The sequence below is a fragment of the Apodemus sylvaticus genome, chromosome 5 (genome assembly GCF_947179515.1).
Source record: "Apodemus sylvaticus chromosome 5, mApoSyl1.1, whole genome shotgun sequence".
NCBI classification, from domain to species: Eukaryota; Metazoa; Chordata; class Mammalia; order Rodentia; family Muridae; genus Apodemus; species Apodemus sylvaticus.
The window spans coordinates 76,191,835-76,209,511 of record NC_067476.1 but is presented as its reverse complement, the minus strand read 5'-3'; positions in this window follow the sequence as shown (position 1 = coordinate 76,209,511).

Below are 17,677 nucleotides of genomic sequence, written 5' to 3'. Positions count from 1 at the left end.
GGAAAGGCTTTTCTTAACCTGCATTAGCCTCTGATGCCCTAGAGATCTATGCTATGTTAAAATAAAAAATCCTGTGTCCTGAAACATAATTAAATTAAAAGGTATCTCGTGAATCAAGAAAATATTAGGGCATTAAAAGAGTAAGATATTTCATAGAACAATTTCATATCCCAGAGCTCTGGGTTTGACACACCAGCACTGCATAACACCCAGGACTGGCAGCACAAGCTGAGATCCCAACAAGTGAGATGCAGCGACCAAAAGGGTCAAAAGTTGAAGGTCATTCTCTGCTACATCTAGGCCAGCCAGGAATGCATAAGAACCTGTCTTAAAAGAATGGGGGGGCATAAAAATAAAGGGATGCTGTGTTAGTCTCAAATGTGTACAGTTAAATGCCTGCCCCACCCTTTCCGTTGCACATAGAAAAGTCAGTGACTTCCACCTAACTGAAAACTGCTTCTGGAATGTAATGGGCTACTAAGACAAGATTCCCTTTTCCTCCTGGTCACACCATGCTCATAAGGAGTCAATTCCCTACAAATTAACCTGAACCACATCAGAAAGCCCAGTGATATGGCAGGACTTGACGGGAAAGGGCCCTGCCTATTACTCTTAATAATGTAGTCAACTCTGCTGTCTAGTCCTGCCACAAAGGAAGAGGCAGGAAGGAGAGAACCTCTTACCCATATGGTGATAGGCAGGACTGCAAATGGTCGCTGAATACACTTGTCTCTGAGAAACAAATCTTTTCCAATTCCTTCACCTGGAACTAGATTAATTAACAGAGATTAGGTAACTGAAGAGTTCCCAGATGGATACTGTGGTCCTTACAATTTACAGCCCACCCTGGGCCCTTGTCTCTGCACTCCTTTGTCACTGAAGCTGGGAACAGAAAGCTTCCATTCAATGGGAAATGAAAAAAAAGGCCCACTTTCGTTGTATATCATTTTCATCTTTCATCTTCATTATCACCACCAAAAGTACAGAAATCATTATCTTTACGATGATGAACGTCCAATTAGCATTTCCCATATAAATTTCATATTACAAAGGAGGTTGTAATGGGTAATGTGAATGTTAATAGCCTTTTTTTCCTGAGCTGAAAAATAGAGGTGCTTAACAAAAAGAAATTAAATCTGAGCCATTTTCAAATGAGTGAAGAACTTTAATTACTTGATGGGAAAAGAGGAGAGACAAACAAAAAAATTTAATGGTCATATTCTTAAATAGTTTCCCTTCCCGCCATGCTGCTCAAGCTCTCCAGACAGCTAAATGTTTGTCTTATTGTGTTCAATGGGCTTTAAACTGCTATGAATATTGTTAAACGTCATTTTTCCATTACCATTGCTATTTGGTAAGAGAGAAACATATTCCAAATAAGCATTAGGTTTGCCCTATGACATTACAATTGCTCCCCATTCTCATAGTTCTTCGCGCTCGTGTGCGCGTATGTGCACACGCGCGCGCGCGCGCGCGCGCGCGCGCATACACACACACACACAAAGATGGATCTTATAGGTGATGTCTTCTTTGATTAACAACATAAAATTCTATGATTTATTGAAACCAAATCTTGGAACTGCCCAAACGGATGAAGCTAGCCCAGGTAGGTGATTAGGCAGCTTGAAAGTCATTGGACACTCGTGTTCTGAAATTCTGTAGAATTTCATAAATACACTCATATATGTCTTTACATATTTAGTGTCCTTCACATATACATGATATGAGGCTAGTGGGGCTGGCCAGTGACTGCCTCCTGGGGAAATTAACTCTCCACTGGGCTATACTGTACTTCAGTACTGTCAGTGCATTCTTGGACTGTGCCATGTGCTATATAGCAGAGAAACTTCAGCACTGTACTGAACAGACAGACTTTATACATGCTGTAGAGGACAGCGAGCCAGGCTGTAATTAAATTATAATAATTACAGGAAAAATAATAAATGCCCAACAGAGATGAGTGGCCTCAAGTGTAATTTAAAACAAGTAAGTAAATTAGTTATTAATTCAATAAATACACCTTGATCACCTGGACATATACCAAACAGAGATCTAGACATTCAAAATGATTAGAGAAAAAAAAATAAACCTTAAAAACCCCATGGGGAGATGATAAATGGTAAACAGGTTAAACAATCATACAGTTGCTTCCTAACAGCACCAAACTCCAGTAAGACATCGGAACCCAGTAAGCAGAGAGTTCTTTGGTTTTTCCTCTGAATTTCCTCTGAATTGAAACATTTCCTCCTCACGGTGGGAAAAGAGGTGCTGAGCATGGGGGCTGCTGGGGAAAGGGCTGTGGCGACACCCATCCCTCCCCCCAAACCCAGGAGCAGACTCCGTGCGATGGTGATGCCTGTGCCCCAAAGATACAGCTTTTCTACTTTCAGCCCCTGCTGGGGTGAACAGTGGGGTGATACAGCTGGCTTTGAGTCATCCATGCTTCTGTAAGTACCCCTTCACCCACATTCCAAGAAGTAGTATACATAAAGTTATTAATTCACCAAGACCAACTTTGGTGAAATTGTATCTTTGGTCTGATAATGAAGTCACCTCAAGCTTCCATTTGATTCTTTTCTAAAATCTATCAACAGGAATTAGAGGAAGGGACAATAGTTCTTGTTCAGCTTCCTCATGGCCGTCTTACCTGGCTGATAAAATTGTCCCAGGAACCTAGGAATCCATAGAAATACGCTGACAACTGTTATAAATAATCAAACCCCGTCCTACCTTTGAGTAAATGAAAAGACCAAGGGACCAAGAAGATGCCAACAACAGAAAGTCACAGATTTTATGATGTTAACCTTCTTGGTACATATATGTCCATATGCCAAGGTTGAGAATGGTAGAAGCTGTTCCAAATGCTGGCACTCAGCCCATCTTCCTGATTGCAGACCTGTGACTTTCTGATATCGGCTGTACATGACAAGGGTAAGCATCGAGCCTTTCTGCATGCAGTGAAGCTGTGATTTCCACATATCCTGCCTCTGCTGCCTCTAATTCTTTCTGTCCTAGAGATGTATTACAAAATTATGTTCAGCTCCACTATCCCTTTCTCATTACCGTTATAAATTTATAGCTATTCGTTCCTTTGTTATAATATTGAGATCACAGGAAACATTTGTGTATTTATATTAAAATTCTGGCTGTAAAGACAGATCCATGTATGAGATGTTAACTGCGAGTTTGAAGACCAGCTTTCAGACCCCAGATCCCACATAAAGTGCAGTGCGGTAGCTTCTGCCTAAAACCCTTGTGCTCCTATGTTTCTCACTACAGGAGATAGAGACAGACTCGGAAAAAATTCCTGGAAGCTTGGGGGCTAGATAATGCGCGGTAGTATAGGCAACAAGAAATAAGAAACTGTTCAAATAAGGTTACAAATGGGACAGAAAATTGAGGGTGAACTTAAGTTATGCGTGTGTGTGTGTGTGTGTGTGTGTGTGTGTGTGTGCACGCACATGCACGCATACACACGCAAACAAATTATACATATACAATACATAAAAGAAAATCAGAACTTAACCCTCTGAAGTATCAATCTCCATTAAGCTTTATTCTCTCTGCCGAGCACATTTAGCCCTGAGCCCTGGCCTACAACTTTGAGAGCCGTGAGTGACAGCAGACTGGATGGTCTGAATGACCACACGGGGACTAAGCAGAGCTATGTTGAGTGTCCTTCCAACATTGCATTACTATTACACACAACGCACACCCTGACTCTCTCGGCTGTGCTTTCAGGCTGCAGGGTTTCTTAGTCATCCTAGCTAAAAGCCTGGGCTCCCCAAAGCAGAGCCCTTAGAAACTGGCAAAAGGCCAAACATCAACATTTTTCATTCAAGAAAAACCATATTGAATGGCAGCAGGGGCGTGAAGGGAAAGGGAAATCCGGGAGACAGAAGGGTCTGTTTGGCCACAATTTAAGAAATCACTTCCCCCAAAATAGCCCAGCTGTCTCTGAAAACAGAAAACACAGAGACAATGGAATAAGACTGAGCTGAATTGCACTGTATTCATTGTCCTATGGAGCCACAATCTATTCCTTCATATTCATTAAAAGCAATCAATAGTCTATAATGGAACCATCAATTGCTATATTCCTGACACAAACAACCAACACACTAAGTCTGAATCCAGAAGCAGGCTTCGTTCTCAGACGCTGACTTGAAACCCGGGCCTGACAGTACAGTGGAGAGTTAATTTCCCCTGGGATGCAGTCCCCAGCAGCATGACAAGCCTCATTTTACACAGTCACATTACAGCCCCCTCCCCAGACCCTCACACATGCCCTTCTAGAATCCAACTCCTGTCTGTTTTCTCTTTAAACAACTGAGAGTGTTCTGTATTCAGTTTCCTTTACTTCCAGATTTATAGTTAATATAAATTTTTTTCTTACCTAAAGACATCAATCAAAGATATGTCTTTCTGTGACTTTCAAAATACACCTGCAATCCCCTGGGACCTCAAAGTATGGGAACTTAGTAACATATTTGAACTATTCCTCTTCTCTTGACACTGAAAGTGGTAGCAAAAAAAATTTAAGAAATGTAAGTTTATAATGATGAAAAATAAAGAGGGACTGCCCATCAACATAACATTGCTATAAACCTTTAGAAGCAGGAACTATAGGAGGCAGCACAGTTGCATAAAGAACAAGGAGTGTCCAGTGGCTGGGCAGTGGTGGCACACGCCTTTAATCCCAGCACTTGGGAGGCAGAGGCAGGCGGATTTCTGAGTTTGAGGCCAGTCTGGTCTACAGAGTGAGTTCCAGGACAGCCAGGGCTATACAGAGAAACCCTGTCTCAAAAAGAACAAAGAGTGGTTGCTAAAACATTTCTTTTCACTGAAGTCCAGGAAGGCTCAAGTTGGAGTCACCAGATATAACCAATGTTGAGCAGTCACAGGTTTCACATGATTGTCTATATGAAAATATTTTTATTTATTTTTTAATCTTTTGACAAATGATGAATGATAATTTAAAAGGAGGAAGGATTCATTTTAGCCCTCAGTTTCTAAGGTTTCAGCCTGAGGCCAACTGCCTGCACCGTCATGAAAGCAAGGAAGAGCTTTGGAACTAGGCTGCTCTCCTCAAGGCATCCCAGAAGCACAGAGAAGCCAGCCCTTCAGCAGGAAGCCCCTTTCTCCTCTCTTACCTTTGCTCTATTTGAATGCCCCACCCACTGGATGGGGCTGCCACATTAAAGGCAGGTTTCTGCAGGTTTTTCCCCCTAAGTTTGTCATCTCTGGAAATGCCCTCACAGATATGGCCAAAGGTCTACTTTAATTAAGGCACCTAGGTGCTTCTCAATCCATTTAAACATCGAGATTGCTTCTGGAAGAATCCAATCTATCTCCCCAACACACACACACACACACACACACAGAGAAAGAGAGAGAGAGAGAGAGAGAGAGAGAGAGAGATACAGACAGACAGACAGACAGAGAAAGACAGAGACAGAGAAAGACAGAGAGGCAGACAGAGACAGAGACAGACAGACACAGACAGGCAGACAGACAGAGAAAGACAGACAGATACAGACAGGCAGATGGACAGAGAAAGACAGAGACAGAGACAGACAGACAGACAAAGAAAGACAGAGACAGAGACAGACAGATAGAGACAAAGACAGACAGGCAGACAGACACGTGCACATGGAGAGAAGCAGAGACAGAAAGAAGTTTAACCTTCATACTGAAAGGACACAGAATGTTCCAAACAGTAAGTAAAAAGACTAACACAATTGCACATCACTGTGAAACCCCAGGCTCTTGGGCATATAGAAAAGATCCTCCAAGTTTTCAAAGATAATTGTTTTCAAAATTGATCAAAAAACATCATATTGCCTACAGCACAGGATATTACTAAGTGTCATGCTGAAGATACTTGTGGTGATATTTGTTTTTATAAGGATATTTTCTTTAATTACATTTCAAATGTTATCCCCTTTCCTGGTTCCCCCAACTCCCAAAATCCTCCCATCCCATCCTCCCTCCACCTGCTTCTATGACCGTGTTCCTCCACCCACCCCACTCCTACCTCCCTGCTCTTGATCCTAGGGATAAATCTGCCAGCATTTATGAGAATATATTCCTTTCCCAAAGAATCTCTTGTAGACTAGTATTCAGACATGAAAATGACTAGAAATAAATGGATATAAAACCTAAAGATAAACATTAATGTGTAATTACCTTTGAAACTAAGGTTAATTGAAGATCATATGGGAAATAGATAGTGGTATTTGTGCTGTCATGTTGCAGTCTATTTGAAAAGTAGACTAAGGTCTGATTGCCTTATGTCAACTGGAATGAGAGGATACCACTTCCAATCAATACTTCTTGTGTAAGGATGAGTGGAAGCAAAGGTTAGTTGGTCACTATTTTCAGTATTTCTTGCAGCTCAGTACCAATTTTTAAAAGAAGAAGAAAAGACTAATAATATTACTTGGAAAGTTACCAACACGGCGAGGAGATAAACACACAAAGAATCAGGGTGCAAGCATGAAGCCCTAAATTTGGATGCCCAACCCCACTCCGCCAAAATAGCCAGCTGCAGTGACATGCACACTCTTGTAGTTCCAGACCTGGGAAGAATCAGAGGATCCTGGGAGCTTGCTGGCCAGCCAGTCTCAATGAGTTCCAGGTGCGGTAAGAGAGCATCTCTCAAAACATGTTAGAGAGTGAAAGAGGAAGACGACCAAGGCTGACGTCCCAATGCACGCACATACATGTGCACCTATGCATACACACATGCACACGTGTACAGACATATACACAGAGCAGGTGTATACCACACACACACAGGGTGGGGAGTGAGAGGCAGACAAAAAGACATATTTAAAAGCAAGGGAGTCAGATGGAGAAAAGCAGGATTTGAAGGAAGCAGTCTTGGACTGTGCTGTGTGTTATGTAGCAGCCTTTGTAACAGTGAAAGCATTTTCTACAATTGTAAAGTCAAAGTAATTCCTAAAATTCAAAATGAAAGGAAACAAATAATGCTAATGATGTAGAGTTAGCAACATAATTACAAAAAAAAGGTACTTTGAATTACAGTAACTTGGTTCTTACTTATTGGAATATACAAAAATAAGAGATTATTTCAAAATAATTTTGAGTCATTGTATTATTGGGTTTGTAACAGGCCCCCAGATCGTAATACTACTGATGCCATGATGGAAGTACCAATTTTAGGCTTTGAAACCTAACACATAGGCAGAACACCTGCCAAAATGAAAACAAAAACCTAATCCATCAAAGTCCATAGTTCTGTATTTCCACTTCTGGCTAACTGCTCTTGCTAACTGAGGTGTATCAACGCAGATTGGTGTGTTGGTGTGTGTGTGTGGGGGGGGGGGGGTGAGCGCGCAAAAATCTCACCCTGAGAAAGGCTTATGTCTACACTAGGATCCCAAAATCCCAAACAGCCTTGTTGCAGGCTGGTTTATCAAGACTGTCTACTGGCCAAAGCCTGTGTCCAAGCAGTCTTCTCTGTCATGTTTCCCCACAATGCAGTGCTACTGGTGGTGCTGGCACTGTCATTCTGAGATTGATTAGTGTGGAGTGTGGTATGAAGCCAAGTAGCCATTATCTTCCTGTCACTAAGTACCAAGCTCTTTTACTGTGGATTAAAATATACAGATGTGATATTGATAAGATCAAATTAAAAGCCCTGTAATTCTAAATGCAAATTGAAATAATTAAGTCTGTAAATTATTTTTCCTCTCTAACATACATAAATATTCATATATATATTATACATGTTCCCTGGGTTTCTGCAAATGTTTGGAAGCAATAATCCAATTAGTAGTCATAATTACTTCTAATATCTACACTGTTCTTCTAAAACCTAGGAATACTACAAGGATCCAAGAATTGTAAAAGAAGCCAGAAGTCCACAGAGAAATGGCTGAGTCTGGGTAGGAGTGGGGCATATTTCCATCTTGTCGCTGATACTGACAAAATGCAGGGATGATGTCAAAGGGGCTAACAAATTGAAAACACTTCCATTGATCAAAGATGGGAGAACTGAGCATCAACAAAGATAACAGGTGTATCTATTTTAAACACATATGTACATTTAAATGCATGAAATGGTAATTATATGCTAAATTTTTCCTGAGCAAATGTTTGAGAATAGTATAGAACCAATTCATTACTTTAAAATCTGGTAAAAGAATGCAAAAAAAAAAAAAGGTAACTATGACTAAGTTAGGAAATCTGTGAAACAGAGAATAGGACTAAGATATAGAAAATGCAAGATGACCATATCTAAGATCCAATGATATAGATACATTCAATCTGGTAGAATGTGGTAGAGTGATCAACTCAGGCCTACCATTTCATCTCTGAAAATTCCACAGCCCAAAAGACCCCCCAGTCTTGGCAAAGTGTAACAGCATGTCCACCACCTAGGGAAAAAGTCCCAATACGACCTGCCCCTCCCCCCCACAAAACAGAAGATAGGTTATTATAAGAATAACCTTGCATTTGCTTAACAGCCTTTGTTAATTTGAAGAGGTTATGTGTCCCGGCTTGTAATTGGTACATAATGGTCTCCTGTGTCCCATAGTAATAGCAATAGCTTCTAATTACAAAGACCTATGCATTATATAAGCACTTTACAAATAGTTTCCCATTAAATACTCATGATAATGACAAGAAATAAGTACTATTTTTATTTCCATTACAAAAGGGAAAACCAAAGTGCCCGTGGGTTAACTTATTTTCCCAGGGTGGACTCAGCTCTCATAAGCAGCCAAGCTTGAATTAGAATCTAGGTCTGCCTGGCTCTGAAGTCTTCCCTCTTCATCATTACAGCAGATGGTCTCTTGCTTACTCTCTCCATAAGCAACTATTTTAGTCATCACTAATCAAAATTTAAACATGGTTCTTAAAATACCCCTCAATCCTCCCAAAACCCAAGAAATGTTTAGATAAAATCTAATGCAGACTGTAGCTCAAGAGTATCATTCTCCAAGCTACCAAATCTTAGTTTAGAAAAGCCAGTATCAATTTATCCTTGTATTGTGAACAAATCAAAGCACAGATCTTTATCATCTGTAAATCCATTCAGTGTTCATCTTTCAAACACAAAGCATTGAAAATACCAACGTTTCCACTCCACATGTACACCAAACTTCTTAATAGAAAGAGAAAAGCTGACCAGTGAGAATCAACACCAAAGTGAGCAACACATCCTCCATACTTGATCATTAATGAATGAAAATGGACAAGGCTCTACAATTACTGAGGCAGGGAGGTGAGTGGATTCTTGTCGTTAATTGACAGTCAGAGAGCTGGGTTCTAACGTGCAGTCTTTAAAAAAATCAGTAAGAATCATCCTTCACAATTGTAAATAAAGACAATAAGCACTGAGGAAGTCCAGATTCTTAGCCCTAGAGTGACTGACTCACTCAGAGATCCAGTGCATGTATTCATAATGAAAAGAGCTCAGATGCATTATTAGGGAGAATCTATTCATCCAGAAAATGTATGGAAGTCTACAGAGTTCAATTTAAAAAAAAAAAAAAACCAAGAGTATGTCCTAGCTCTTTCCATTAATAATAGTAACATAATTATTACTATTGCTAACATTGTTATTGCTGAATATGTACAGAACATTGTAATAAGTATTTGACCTATGTTATTAATAAAGTTACCCAGATGGTAAGAGATTCTCACCTTGCTGTCTGACCCACTGTCTAGTTCTTTCTTACAGTTGTCTGGAGTCTGACTGAACATCCAGAGGATGATTTGTCCCTCATTATCTCTCCCATACACCCCCCTCATTTTTACACATTGTGTTTACTAGATCTGGGAATGCAGGGAAGTGCTATAGACTCTGACTTCAGAATATGGACAAAAGCAATTCCCTTCCTGAGTTGTTGAGAGATTTACATCAATGTTTCCCTTGTAGTAGGATCCTTGCTTCTTTCTTTTGGTGTGTGTGTGTGTGTGTGTGTGTGTGTGTGTGTGTGTGTGTATTTGTGCACACATGACCATGTGCACTTTTTTGTGGGTGAGTGCATGCATACAATTAGAGGTAAGGCAACAACCTTGTGTGTCACCCTTCCACCTTCCACCTTATTTGAGATATGTTCTTTGTTGTCTAATACATAGGGTAGATGAGTTGACTCAGGCGCTTACAAGCATTCTTCTGTCTCTGCCTCCCACTTCCCCATAATAGTACTAGGTTATGCACATATCCTTCAGAACTCAACTTTCCATAGGTTCTGAGGATCTAAACATAGGCCCACGCTTGTGTGCATTTTACCCCCTGAGCACCCTCCCCATCTCCCCAGCACCCTCAGTAGGATGGTAACAAATATGAGCTCCTGAAGAATGTAACCTTTGCTAGTGTCATATAACTAAATAATTTCCTAGCCCAAGCCTTCCCTTTACAGTGTCCCAACTCTATGTCATGATACCAACAATATCATGGGACCACTCAATACACTGAGCCAGGCCTTGACATCCACATTAAGAAAATAGTCTGGGATAAATGACAGAACTTGACCCAATGAGTCAGTCCCTTTGGTAGGTCTTTAATGTGCATAAGCTCTCTGCTTTTGTCAATTTCCAAACTCTAAAGAAAAAAAAAAACGTTTTCAAAGATATCTCACTCTAAGAACTTAGTCTCACTCTGAAGCTAATAGAAAAGAAACTGGGGAAGACCCTTGAGGACATCGGTACAGGGGGAAAGTTCCTGAACAGAACACCAATAGTGTATGCTCTAAGATCAAGAATTGACAAATGGGACCTCATAAAATTACAAAGTTGCTGTAAAGCAAAGGACACCATCAAAAGGACAAATCGGCAACCAACAAATTGGGAAAAGATCTTCACCAACACTACATCAGATAGAGGGCTAATATCCAATATATACAAAGAACTCAAGAAGTTAGACCCCAGAAAACCAAATAACCCTATTTAAAAAATGGGGTACAGAGTTAAACAAAGAATTCTCACCTGGGCATATACCCAGAGGATTCCCCAGCATGTAATAAGGATATATGCTCCACTATGTTCACAGCAGCCCTATTTATAATAGCCAGAAGCTGGAAAGAACCCAGGTATCCCTCAACAGAAGAATGGATGCAAAAAATGTGGTATATATACACAATGAAGTACTATTCAGCCATTAAAAACAATGAATTCATGAAATTCTTAGGCAAATGGATGGTGCTGGAGAACATCATACTAAGTGAGGTAACCCAGTCTCAAAAGATCAATCATGGTATGCACTCACTACTAAGTGGATATTAGCCTGGAAAGCTAGAATACCCAAAACATAATCCATACATCAAATGAGGTACAAGAAGAACGGGGGAGTGCCCCTGGTTCTGGAAAGACTCAGTGCAGCAGTATAAACAAAACCAGAACAGGGAAGTGGGAAGGGGTGGGTGGGAGAACAGGGGGAGGGAAGGAGGCTTATCTGACTTTCGGAGAGTGGGGGACCAGAAAAGGAGAAATCATTTGAAATGTAAATAAAAATTATATCGAATAAAATATAAAAAAAGAAATTATGCAGGGATTTTCTCCTGTGGGAGAAACCCAACCACAGGAAGAAAAAGAAAAAAGAAAAAAGAACTTAGTCTCAATTAACAGAAATACTCCTAGCTTTTTGTTGACATCACTGACTCTGCCAATCATCTGCCCTAGAGCAAAGCAGTTGATAGGTGAAGTTCACCAAAAGACACTGTCACCTCCTGCTGGAGAAGCATCTCAGCAACACTGTGCAGAATGTGACCCTGTGAGAACAAATAAAAATGTGACCTTTCCCTGCCTGTTTGCTCAATGGCAGGTCGCTTTTCTTTTCTCTTCTTAACTTCCCAGGCTCTCTGTGGTACTCATGTGGATTCCCACTGTGCCTGAAACCCTAAAATCATCCTCTCCAAAAGGAACTTTGAGACAGATTATTTTCCCATTCATTGCAAAGATAAGGTCACCACCTACGTGTTGTTAATAATTGTTAAAATGCCAAAAATCTCCCAATGCTTTTTTTCATAAACTGGAATGTGATTACAGCAATTAAAATACCATCACTCTTACTGTTAGCTTTTTGGTGCATTTTGCTGAGTAGCAGAAAGGTGGAATTATGATCTTTCCACTGGAAATAGTTCAAATGGGAGTTATTCAATGTAGGTGTCACGCCAGAAAATTACCGATCTGTTGGGTCAGCAGCTTTGAGGGAAAGTGAAAAAGATGTCTATCCTGAGCCAGAAAAATCAGGATATATATCCTTCATGGTTTGTTCTATCACATCCTCCTTCTGCTAATTATGGTATAATAATTCAGTTAACCACTGTTGAGGCCATGTGTGCTCTGCTTCAAATACTGTGCTCACACCACACTTCTCTTCATATTCACAGTATTTGGGTTTTTCTTTCTCCAACTACCAATTAAATATCATTTAATTATCACATTCATATCGCATACACCTAGGAAGGGAGACTTCTGTTGCCTACAGCATTCTAAAACAATGATAAATAATTTTCAATTTATGCTAAAACTGTTGTAGCTGAGACGCACATCTCTGTTGACTAATTCATTCATCCACACATCCATTAATCATATATGATTTGCCTATCCCTACAATAATTATATGGATGAATTAAATGAATGTGCTGTCTTTTGGAAATGTGTAATCCAGTCTTGAAAATACAATATATTCATCAATACTAAGTCATATGCTATAGGAGAAAGTAGGAACACACAATGGCTGAAGCTTCCTGCTGTGTCGTCTGAGCTGCATTCTGGTTTTGGTACTGAGAGGGAAGGAGAGGGGGACAGCTACAGCAGTTATTGCCAGACAGCACTGAATTGGGGTGGTTGACCATGGGAGCTGGGAAGGTCAAGGTTGCACTGTAGAGCACAATGAGGGAAATGGTCAATTATGAAAAGAAAACGAATGGAAGGAACAAACAAATGAACAAAGAAACATAAAGGGCTGAAGAGAAAGCTCTGCCAGGAAGTCTCATTGTGCAGGACTAAGGGCCTGAGTTGAGACCCAGCACCCTCATAAAAAGCTGGGCATGGGCTGGAGCTGTGACCCCAACTGGAAACGTACTTACCCTGCAAACATGAGGCTCTGAGTTGGGGGCAACAGGGGGGAAATAAAGGATGCTTCAGCATGACTTTAACCTCAGCACTGTCAGGTAGGAATGAGTGCGTGCTTGGAGCTAGTGAACTTCAGGGTTGGGACTCCCTACATCAAAAGAATACTGTACTTTTGAGACTGGGTTACCTCAGTTAGGATGATATCCTTCCGTTCCAACCATTTGTCTAAGAATTTAATGAATTCATTGTTTCTAATGGCTGAATAGTACTCCATTGTGTAAATATACCACATTTTCTGTATCCATTTCTCTGTTGAGGGACATCTGGGTTCTTTCCAGCTTCTGGCTATTATAAATAGGGCTGCTATGAACATAGTGGAGCATGTGTCCTTATAACATGCTGGAGAATCCTCTGGGAGTGGTATAGCAGGGTCCTCCGGAAGTATCATTCCCAGTTTTCTGAGGAACCACCAGACTGATTTCCAGAGTGGTAGTAGTACCAACTTGCAACCCCCCCAGCAGTGGAGGAGTGTTCCTCTTTCTCCATATCCTTGCCAACATCTGTTTTCTCCTGAGTTTTTTATCTTAGCCATTCTGACTGGTGTGAGGTGAAATCTCAGGGCTGTTTTGATTTGCATTTCCCTGATGACTAAGGATGTTGAACATTTCTTTAGGTGCTTCTCAGCCGTTCAATATTTCTCAGGTGAAAATTATTTGTTTAGCTCTGTACCCTATTTTTAAGGGGCATATTTGGCTCTCTGGAGTCTACCTTCTTGAGTTCTTTGTATATCTTGGAACTCTGTCAGATGTAGTGTAGTCAAGGTATGCACTCACTGATAAGCAGATATTAGCCTAGAAGCTTAGAATACCCAAGACACAATTCACATATCAAATGATGCCCACAAAGAAGGAAGGAGAGGGCCTTGGTCCTGGAAAGGCTCAATGCAGCAGTGTAGGGGAATACCAGGACAGGGAAGTGGGAAGGGGTGGATTGGGGAATAGGGGGAGGGAAGAGGGCTTATGGAACTTTAGGGGAGGGGGGATCCAGTAAAGGGAAAAATCACTTGAAATGTAAATAAAGAATATATCAAATAAAAAAATAGTGGAAAAAAAAGAGCAGGTTCAATGCCCAGCAATAAATGGCCAACATAAAACTAATTCAATGATATTTTTGCAGGCATTTTGTTTCATAAATGTTTTGGACAGTGCATCTTACAGGCCTTTTAATTATATATACATATGATGTTCTGATGTTCTATTTTTATGGATTTTATGAGTTGGGGGGAATATGTGTGTGTGTGTGTTTCCTCACGTTTTTTTCTTTGTTTTTTTTTTCTGTTTATCTGTTTTGTTTTATTCTGGTTTCATTTTGTATTGGTCTGTTTGTTATACAAAAAGAGAGAAAGAAGGCATTGAGTCGGGTGGGTATGGGGGTGGAGAGGATCTGGGAGGAGATTAGAGAGCATCAAGTGTGATCAGAATACACTGTATGGAAAATTATTTTCAGTAACTAAAGGGGGAAAGAGAATATTGAAATGGTAAGGTTTGAGAACTATGGGATAAATGCTATTTGAACTCACTTGTCTGACCTAAGTGAACTAGAATCCTCTATTCAGAAAATTGTATTACTTCATATGATTGACATCAGGAATTCTGTGTTGTGTAGTCTGGAGAGATTGTATGGAGAAGAATAAAAGACAATGTAACACACTGTCACTTTTTGGAAACTTCCAGACCAGATGTTTTATTTGCTATGTGATGGCTTTGATCCTCCTCCAGAGACCTGGGAGAAGGTGTTCAATCTCTTACTTTCCTGTTTCAATAAAATTATCCATTTGTTAAAAAAACAAAAAGGAATACTGTAGAATGTGATAATGAGAGTCCACTATTACTTGCCGGTTTTCTCTGGCCTCTGTGTGTGTGTGTGTGAAAACAGGGACATGTACCCCATGTGTGCACAGAAACACACACACACACACACACACACACACACACACACTTCTAATCCCAGCAGTGCTGAGGAAGTAAGTGTGGGCTTCCTGACCTTACCAATCAGCCTAGCTTATTCAGTGAGCCTTGGGACAGTGAGAGAGTCTGTTTCAACACACAAGGTAGATGGTTTCGGAGGAATTTCACCCACAGCTGACTTGGGCTGCCACAAACATCTGACATGCATACATGTGCCTGTACACACACACACACACACACACATGTCAACACACACAAAGAAGGGAAGAGTAGGCACAGCATGCTGCCAAGTTCCTACCAAGAAATAAAATCCCAACTGAGATTATTAAAACAAGTCCATGATGAAGGTGGACTTACCTACTTGACCTAGATGTTACAGATATTTGCAGGAAGAGCAGATAAAGGAAACTACTGGTGAGAAAAAAAAAACCTATAAACAAAAGTGTAAGGTATGTCCCAGGAGTACAAACAGCCCAGCCTAACTAAAAAACAGACATAAAAATTTAATTGGAAAGAAAGGTGGAGGTCAGTTTGTACAGAATTTTGAACTTCAACTAAGAGATTTACATTTTAGTTAGTGTGGACACTCACTTGTAAGAAGCCTGGCAGCTGTCCTGACAGGAAGATAATCTTTGCAAGAAAGGCTGAGGTCCCAAAGCAGGGTGGTAGTTTAATAAATTTCTATTACTATTATCACAGAAAAATCAATAACTCTACCGTGTATTCCACGCTGGAATCATGCCCGCTAACTGACAACCATAGAGAAATGACTTCTGGCAAGTAGAAACAGAAGTTGAGGGGAAATGTGTTTATTGATGCTTGCTTTAATTTATTGCTGCTCGGGGGCTTGACAAAAGAGGAGGCAGGCGTAGAGGAAAACGGCTAGGGCGGGAAGAGGCCCAGATCGTTTTAGGAAATAGAGAAATATCAAGACACAATATCAAGTTACCACCGAAGCACACCCTTCAAGGATTTAGAAATTGAAGGAGATTCATGAGACCAATGCCAGGGTCACAGAATCTGGGCTTCCCACAAGCTGCTACCGAGTTATGTACACTGCACCTAATTAAATACAAATGCTTATAAAGTGAGAGGCAGAGAGAGATTTTCTAAACACTTCACTTACGTGCAGTTGTCCTTGTGCTAGCCAGGGCTTTCAACTACAAGCAATCTCCCACAGGCAGCACACAAGCCCGGTTCCTAGGGAATCAGATGTAAGTAACGCCTACTGCTCAGATAATGTCTCCCATGATCCCGCTTTACCATTGCCCAGCTCTGCTTTCTTCTGGATGGGTTTCCTTCCTGGGAACAATTTCTTAAGAAACCAAGGATGGGCAAAATAATTACAGCTTCATTTCACAGAGAAACCAGCAAGCTGAGAACAAGGCTAGAATGAGGCACTGGGCTATAACCTCCGATTACTCATTCCAAGAACATACTGCCAGGTAGGCCCCACCCAGCAGAGGCCCCCACAACCTTCCTAAACCCCAAATGGTGCCACAATCTGGGGAATACCAGTTTAAAATAGGGGGACCTTTCAGAATCCCTGTGAATTGCTTCAACCTGTTACATGTAAGTTCACCCCAGCATCCACGTTTCACAGATGATAGTCCCACGAGCACTTAAGACAAGTTAGGAGAGAGAGATTTTTGTTGATGGCAATGCCTATGTAATGCATTGCGATAAATCGGTGTTGGGGGTGGGTTGTGCAAATAATATAATAATGCCAAATTGTTAGAGATTTGGCCTAACGAGGCAGTTTCTCACGGACTAGAACAAGGTGGCTTAGCTATAAGGAGGGCATCGTCAGTCATGAACTGGCAGTGCTCTTCAGCTAGGAAAGCCACTGACCTCTGACCTCTAAGGCCTTAGGATCCTGCGGCACGAGCTGTAAGCTGGGAGCAAGGAACAGACTCACACAAGGTGTACCACCAGCACTACAGTCTCGCTTGTCACCTAGCAACAATCCAGCGATGCAGGCATACAGCCCCACATAAGAGCAGAGAACGCAGGTGATCTAATAAAGCTTTTTCTAATAAAGAAAAAGAGTTTTGTGAGCAACTAGAAACAGTCAGTGTCTGGCACAAGATGCACATTATTTCTCCCTATTTTTCTACTGGTCTTTCAACATTTTGCTACATCTGCATGGCTTTCAACACTGACAACTTTTCTAGTGATACCTAACTGGACCCACAGATATGAGACTGACCCCACACCTCGAGTGAGCAAGAGGCCCACATTATGGCCGTGAAGTGGATTTCTGATAGCTGTGTCTGTGTAATTCAGTCAGGGGCTACACATGTGGCTGCTGAATTGAGGCTCTGGTCTGGAGTGGTAGGTAAGAGGGGTCCCAGGTCACATGCGTGTCTCTTCAAGTGGCCAACAACCTAGTGTCACTATTTCAGATGCCAGATTCCCGTAAGTCTACTGATTAGGATCCATCAGAATTCAGTTCGCTATGGACTGAGCTGCCAGGGAGCTCTTGCGTGCACCGAGAAAGCAGTGAAGGGAAAGTGGAGGGAGCAGGAGTCAGTGCTGGGGAACTGGTTCCTCTGTGTGGCTTCAGGGGGTCTAGTAATGCCGGGAGGCACCTGGGTGTGATGTCACCTTTCTCAGAGGTTAGACAATCCTGACTATCTAGTCTGGAGGTGAAT